This window comes from Cibotium barometz, chromosome 30, assembly GCF_041138505.1.
Source record: "Cibotium barometz isolate CiBa-2024 chromosome 30, ASM4113850v1, whole genome shotgun sequence".
Classification (NCBI taxonomy): Eukaryota; Viridiplantae; Streptophyta; class Polypodiopsida; order Cyatheales; family Cibotiaceae; genus Cibotium; species Cibotium barometz.
Genome location: NC_141075.1, coordinates 25323654 through 25331073, shown reverse-complemented (window position 1 = coordinate 25331073; position 7420 = coordinate 25323654).

Genomic DNA, 7420 nt, shown 5'->3' with positions numbered 1-7420 from the left:
ATTGTACACTTGAGTGAGGATGTTGCGTTACATATGTACAACAAGGGTTTAGTGTTTGTGGCCTTACCGTGTAGTGGGTGAGGGTGCAAAATCGTTTGCCCATCAATGATGCGAAAGCTAGACACCACCACCGTGCGCTTGTCTACACTTTGGCCTTCCAGCTAGTGAGTTGATGTTGTGGGCATGATGCAAGGGGGTGTCACGCGGCCGTGGGGATCCCTCTACATTTGGGAAGTATCTTTGAGTGCCAAGAGAGTATGTGTGTGGCACAATGAAAAACATGGTCCCATTGGTGGCTCATATGAAATCAGAATTGTCGGGGGTGCAACCACTACGCATGGACTTGGTGGCACATTTATGGTTTCTTCCAATTGCTTCGTTGGCAACTTTGGAATGGATGTTGGGGGTGCTTTCCATTCATGTGTAGACTTTGGGGGTGGCATCAAAGGCACAGCCTTGGGTCTCACCCCATGTTGATTGTCGTTCAAGGATGTGTTGACAGAGGTCCAGAGTTTCTTTAATCTTAGCACCTAGATGTGGGGGTTCCCTTCATAGAATCCTTCTACTTTTAGCAATTTTGATTGGGCCCATCATGAAAGTGTCAACTTATGATGGGTGGTATTGAAGCCATTGCTTCCGTCTTTTTGGCTTGAGGGGTTTTAGGTTTTTGGGACCCAAATAGATGGGTTCCTTACATAGAAGCCTTGGGCTTCAGCTTCATTGAAATCCAAGAGGACCTGGAATTAAGAGCGCCACGTCTTCACTTGAGGGTCATCTCGCTTAGCTGCTTTGTGCTTTAGGGTGGGATTTAGGCCAATTGGTGGCTACTAGTTCTTTGCTTGGTCATCGAATCTACCTTAGCTAGCCAATATACTCTTGGTACCCACTCCTTCTTAGTGACCTTCATGAGAGTCCATTAAAGTTGATGTTTGGGGGAAGGGGGGTGGGTCTTTGTCTCTATGGGGGTCGTCTTTGTCTTTATGGGCAAGTTTTTGGTTCTTGAATGTGGTAGGAGGGGGTGGCCATTGTGTCGAACGAGGCAAGTGTGTTGTATGTTAGGGGTTACCTAAAATGATAGGACAATCAGGCTTGGGATGTTGATACATTTAGGATAACCTCGTTTACTAAAGGTATGGTTATCATTTCATAAGGGAGCTCGAGCATTACGGTTCTTCTTTGCTAGCTATGTTGACAATGTAATCGGTGGTGGCCATGATCTATCCCCCTTTTGAGAATGATACTTTCTCTCATTGTACCTACTGTAAAGCGTTCACATAAAACTTACATGGATGAAGTTTTAGATCCAATGAAAACCTTTGCTTCAAAACAACCTATAACCATAGATTGGGTATTTTTTTACCATGGTAATGGTTGCTCTACGCATGGTGTGAGGGGTAGCCTTGATATCCACCAAGGTTGGCCATGCAACTAGATGATCTTTCTTGGGGGACTCTAGCTCAAGGTGAGTGGGCTCCATTAGTGTTTCTATTTTTGTCTCGTTGATTTTGTGCCGCATGGTGGAGATCGACTGTATGTATAGAGATCTATATGCTTGTGGGTCTACGGGCTCTTTGGGCCATGATTTTCCCTCGAGGCATGCCCTTTATTTTTTATTGTCATCTTATCATCTCTCATATTTTTTCTTATGGATTTGGAAGAGCATATCCTGGGTGAGAGGTTCATAGTAGCACACCTGATCTTGCTCTACCATTGAAGGTGAAGTATCCTTCCATCTCAACCTCATCTAGGGTTTTTATCTTTACTACACCTTAAGAAGCAAAATTTGTGACTCGGAAGGACCTTAGCCTTTGCTACCATCTCAACCCCATCTAGGGTCTCTATCTTTACTAAACCTTGAGAAGTAAACTTTGTGACTTGGAAGGAACTTGGCCTTTGTACTTAAGTTTATGTTTGGTGTTCTCGAGGTCTTCTACCTCCATGCACTTGTCCTTGAGTTGGTTGTTAAACCACTACCTTTGCACCATAGTTTTTCAACCATCAATCCATAAGTGGATATTATCTTTGGCCAAAATTTGCATGACTATGTGAAGCTTGAATGCAAGTTGAAAAGGTGTATTGTTGACAACCACCTTATGTTGTGCGGTAGGCTCATAGAGCAAAGTACAACTTGTGCTCCCAACCTCTCCTTAATACCTTTATCGTCTTGGTGAGAATAGTTCACAATCTCTTATTTATGCTTTTGGCTTGGCCATTCTCTTATGGGAGATAAGGTGTCGATTTTTTGTGCACCATAAGGAACTATTTGACCAAGAAGTCCACCACTTCGTTTATAAATTGTGTACCATGATAGGTCAACATTTCTAGTTGTCGGTAACCAAAATGAGTAATCATATTCTCATAGAGAAACTTTGGCTATAGATCTTAGGTCAAATTTTCACGTAGCTTTGGCCTCAACCTATTTTGTGAAGTAATATAGAGCAACAATGATGAAACATGCATGAGTTCCCTTAGAGCGGCTAGGCTAATGGGACCCACAAAGTCTAAACTCTTTTTTTTTAAATGGTTGTTTCAAAATCACAAGGATTAGGAGTTAGAGCAACAATGATGAAACATGCATGAGTTCACTTAGAGCGGCTAGGCTAATGGGACCCACAAAGTCTAAACTCTTTTTTTTAAATGGTTGTTTCAAAATCACAAGGATTAGGAGTTAGAGACATTCAATCCTTCTCTTGACTAGAGATGCCATTTAGTATCTAGAGAAGTCTGATCAAATTTGATTATCATTTTTGAGATGTGGCCAAAATAAAGCCCCAACATCTCAAAAATGATAACCAAATTCGATGGAACTAGCGATGCCATTTAGTATCTAGAGAAGTTTGATCGAATTTGCGCGGCCATGGGAAGGATTGATGATCTTGCCAAGATTGGTTCATCCGAACTTTGCCTTGAAGGCAAAGTATGCCATTGGTTTAGGTCTCTAAAACCACTACGCGGTCTTGAAACACAAATTCATTGTGGAGCAGCTAGATAAAGCCACATATATATAATTTCAAGCAAGAAGAGGGTGAAATAGGGCGGACTACATTGCTAAAAACAAGTAGTAACTCCCGTCGTTATTGGCGAGAGACTAGATGACTTATCGCTTAATGGTTGATTTTTCTCTCAAGATCGAGAGGCTTCATAACCATCTCTATAAGTTTAGACACTATATCTTTAATGAGTGCTACTGGTGAGGCAATCGACCTACATTGCTAAAAACAAGTAGTAACTCCCGTCGTTATTGGCGAGAGACTAGATGACTTATCGCTTAATGGTTGATTTTTCTCTCAAGATCAAGAGGCTTCATAACCATCTCTATAAGTTTAGACACTATATCTTTAATAAATGCTACTGGTGAGGCAATCGACCTAATAGATAATCTCCAAGATAAGGATGTAGAAGTCATCCACCCAAACTAAGACATAGGAGATGTATCATCCAAGGCCTCAATGTCTAAAGGTGCCTAATTAACACCAGTTGGTTAGGCACCCTTAGCCGTAGAAGTCATCCACCCAAAACCAAGAGATAGGAAATGAATCATTCAAAGCCTTAACAATGGCTAAGGGTACTCACCCAAAACCAAGAGATAGGAAATGAATCATTCAAAGCCTTAACAATGGCTAAGGGTACTCAACCAACACCATATAAAGTCCTAATTAAGGATATGAGCACATATAAGTTGGTATAAAATCTCCTCGACCATTCAGGCTAGTAGTGGGGGCAAGGCTAGCCCTAAGGGCAACCCCAAGGCCCTAGTAGAGCTAGTTCCTCAAGGATGGACATTTCCCATGGAGAGGTATCATTTAGTGTGCAATATGCTATCTTGAAACCATTAAAGCACGAAGTGTTGGGTGCTAAGGCCTAGATAACAATAGTGTTACTATGCTCATTGCCAGCTCCATATATGGGAACAACAATATTAGACATTGTTTAGTACCATGAAAACCCGACACCATAATGTTCCTAGTGCCAAAGCAATCAGCACATAATCTAGTGTCTATTTATCAAAACCCTATACCAAGAGGTATGTATAGACCACCACCAATGCTATACACACCTAGTATTACCACCCTAATTGGTTCCTCTTGGAACTGCATGGGTACAACAATGCTCGCTGACTTTGTGAGAAAACTCTGCCTGAGAGTCCCAAAACAGCTATGAGTCATATGAACAATACAATTTATTTGGATATCCAGAATAACCCCTATCCATTGATTATGCTTCCTTCTTCAAAGCTATGGTGTAAAAAATGGGCGAGATACTTCAATAACATATCATGCAGACCACCTATTTAATGTTTCTATTACAAGGGCCCACATCGTGTTGCTGAGTGTTCTTATAGATCCATCACACTAAGTATCCAAACACAATCCCCAGATCTAGTGTCAAATCCCCATGTCATTCCATATATGGAGGCACATGTTACCACAATGAATTTGAACATTGTTTTAGGGATTTCCCCCCAACAAAGTGATAATCAAATTAATGTCAAGAGCTTCAGCCACTTTGACGAGGCTTGACATGTTAAGCATGCAAGGAGAACTTATTCACACAGTCCCCCTTAATTCCATCACAAGGCTTTAGACCAAGATAAGGGCATTTGCCAAGGAAACATCCAAGGTCACTAAGAAGCAGAAAGCTCAAGCTTCGACCTTGAAGCTACGCAAAAAAGCGTAAGGTACAATCCCGAAAGGTTGTAGTAGCCCTTGAAAATGCTAAAGGATCAAAAACTAGAGGTCCAAAAGAAGAAAATTCAAAGAGTACCCAAAACACAAGCCCCAAAGAGGTACAAAAGAAGAGAACCTCAAAGAGCACCCAAAAACACAACTTACGATCAGTTGTCAAGGGAAAACAACATCATGACCATTGAAAGTGGTTCAAATGATAGCTCCAAATCTACCTCCCTCATTGCTTGATCTTCTATTTAAACTAGCGCTTCCTAAAGAGAAGAAACCCATTCACTATGCAAACCTTCCAAAGAACTCAGGACTCCCTCAACCCTGTGCTAGAGCCTCATGTTAGAGAAGAATGAAACAAGCCCAATTGCTTGTAAGAAAGGTACAAGCTAAACTAGAACTAATACTTCAAGCAAGTTGTTGAGTATGAATGACCCCGCCTAAGCATATCCCATACCCGATTCTCGAGTCATTCATCATAGAACCAGTAAGGGAAATTGAGAGAGCGTACCAAAGGCCATAGCCAAATCCATGACCATTCTTAAAAGGACGCAAAAAGAGAATGTTCCGGAGCCTCTATCTCTAGAACCAATCCAACCAGTGGGAGGTGAAGGCTGGACTTCCATGGACAACATCATAGTCACCACCACCACAATATTTTCTCCAATGTGATGAGTTTATTTTTACTCCATCAGGGGCACTACCTTCTTTGAAAGGATGACTTCATTTTGACTCCATCAGAGGCATTGCCTTCTTTTAAAGGATCAGTGCACATCCCCTACACATTGGCAGGTCCAAGCCCGCCTCCGAGTGAGTACGAGCTCTTGAAACAGAAGAAGAGGAGGATGATCCGTGCCACATTGAGAGATCTTCTTCTATACCCAAGACAAAAGGACAACCAAAAGTGCCCAGCAACAAGCTAGGAAACTACTTCAAAATTGATGAATTGAACACCATGTTACATGTCGTTTATAAAGGCACAAAAGTCTTTGTAATCATGGATGGTGGTGCTGTTTATCAGCATAATCACCAAAAATAAAATCTATACCCTTATGGTGATTATGCTAGTGTTAGCATAATCACCAAAATTAAAATCTACACCCTTATGGTGGCTCAAGTTCAAATCTACCCATACACAAAAGATGAAGTTCTACTTGGCTTGGTCTCAAGAACCATACTAGGTCAAGGTTCTACTTGTGTCTCAAGACCATACTAGGTTTTTACACATAGTATAATCGATCTACAAGGCATTAAACTTGTTTTGAATTTGTAGTGAAATTTGACTAGGGGGATTTCTTTCCCTTCCTTTTACTAGTGATTATATGTGATCTCTTACTTCTCTAAAAATATATCGTATTGAATAGATGTGATCTCTTACTTCTCTAAAAATATATAGTATTGAAAAGATGTATGTATTCATTTTGATCCCTAGAAAGTCTATCTCGAACTTGGACCTATATAAACCTAGATATTTTGTCACTTAGGATTTGACAAGGTGACATACTGGCCTACGATTGGGTGGGCTGGATGAGTTCACTGGGACTCTCCACAAGATCTGGCTTCTCAGCAAACCTACAAAAGACCTCTATCAACTATGCGAATCCTACATTGGATACTTGTATCAAGAAATTGGTGAAACTCGTTTTGTCTTGGAAGGCTTCACCAAGAGCGTTGTCACTTGTCCTCAACGCTGTTAGCATAACGCTTTCAATGAAGGTACGTAACTTTGGCTTTGTCAATTCTTTCTCTTCGCTTATCACTTGAATGTGCCATTTTATAAACAAATTATAATATTAATATTATTTTTTAAATATTTTAAATGATGACAAATTTAAAGCTAAGCATTTATCAATAAAATCATAGACATATAAATTATAAAGTTGGATTAAGATAAACAAACAAGAGTTAAAAACATAGATAAAATTAAATTATTTTTATATGACCACTTAATCATTAGAAACATAGAAGTTATTAAGAAGACACAAGATAAACAAAAAAATTTGAAAATATTAAAAAAATTATTTTTTTGATTACATTTGATTATGTAATTGATTTATTGAAAAGGTCCTAAGTCCTGGGATGTGTAGCTAATGTATACATTATCAATTTTTGATAATAATGTCTAAGTTAAAAGAACTTGTATTTGAGAGTTTTGAATATACAAAATAAACATACAAAATATCTCATAAGAAGATAACAATATAATTTATTAATATTTTGGAGCTTGGGGATTGGGTTAAACATAAGTTGATACCTAAGATATCAATATGTGGACACAAAAGGATCTATAATAACAGATCAAAATGCGCTATAATTTATTTTTTATATAATACATAAAATGCACCACATACAAAATATGTACATAAAATGATCCACATTAGATTAAATGGAGTTTTTTATTTTTTATTTGAGTTAAACATACAAATAAATCATATTATAAAGATGTGAAATATACACACAAAATGACCCACGTAGTGCCAAAATGTGTTTTTAAATACATTTTAATTTGTTGTATTATTTATTTATTTATTTATTTTTAATAAATTTAATTTACAAGTTAAATAGCATCCTTTCATAAACTAAAACACTTAATAAAATATATAATTATTATTTTATTAAAATATTTACACTAATGAATTAGAATGCTTTCACAAACTCAAACACTATGTAAAAAATAAGCGTACATTGTTTTTACCTAAAGCTCAAGATGTGAAATGGACAATAGGACACACAAAGGCACTGTA